This window comes from Egretta garzetta, unplaced genomic scaffold (assembly GCF_000687185.1).
Source record: "Egretta garzetta isolate BGI_Z169 unplaced genomic scaffold, ASM68718v1 scaffold287, whole genome shotgun sequence".
Lineage (NCBI taxonomy): Eukaryota > Metazoa > Chordata > Aves > Pelecaniformes > Ardeidae > Egretta > Egretta garzetta.
In genome coordinates, this window is record NW_009260435.1 from 1,125,220 (window position 1) to 1,126,118 (window position 899).

Genomic DNA, 899 nt, shown 5'->3' on the forward strand with positions numbered 1-899 from the left:
GAAAAGCCCAAAGCTGCCCGGGGACATTGGCTGGTCCCACAGGGACGTGGGGCATCCCTTGCCAGGGGCTCAAGGGTCCAAGGGATTTAAAATAATAAAAATAACCCCCCCAAACCAGCCCTTCACTGCCCCGCCAGAGGCACAGGGGTTGATTTCAACCAGGCTTTATACAGTTAAGAACTGACTTAAAAAAATATCCTGGTTTAGGTGCAGTCACTGGCTGAGACCCGGCAGGCTCATCACACCGGTAGCTGCACTCTCAGCATCACCTCTGTGGTGTCCCCCGCCCTCGGGGGTGGGTGACAGAGGGACCCTGCCACCCATCTACCACTAACCACTCACTGTCCCCAAGTCCACCCAAACCCAGGCACTGCCCCATGCCACCCACCCTGCCAGCCACCCCTTTTCTTTTGCTTAAATTTGTGGGGTTTGGGTTTTTTTTTCCCCACCCTTAAATAAAAACCAAATCCAGCTGCTTCACCACCACCGGCATCACTCGTCTGCGGATGCGGCCGCAGGGGACACGCTAACGTCCCCCTGCAGCTCCCCCCCATCGCTTGGAAAGAACGGCGAAAGCCCAGGGGCCAAGCCCTGCCCCAGTTCACTCTGCAGCCAGGGCGAATTCCTCCGGAAAATGATAATTCCTGGGGAAAAAGCAAATTAAAAAAAGGGCCCACGCTCCCCTCCTGGCTTCACCAAATTCCCAGCAGATGCTTTGGCCCGGCCAGGGTCACACTGCTCAAAAAGGGGTCCCTGGCATCAACTCCTCAAGGGAATTTGGGTGGTGGGACGTGGCAGCGACTGCTCCAAAGAACCAAGCAAGGTGAGGATTTTGACAAAATAAGTTTATTTCGCTTCGCTTCGTTTCTGCTGAAACCTCACATTTTACTTTTTTTTTT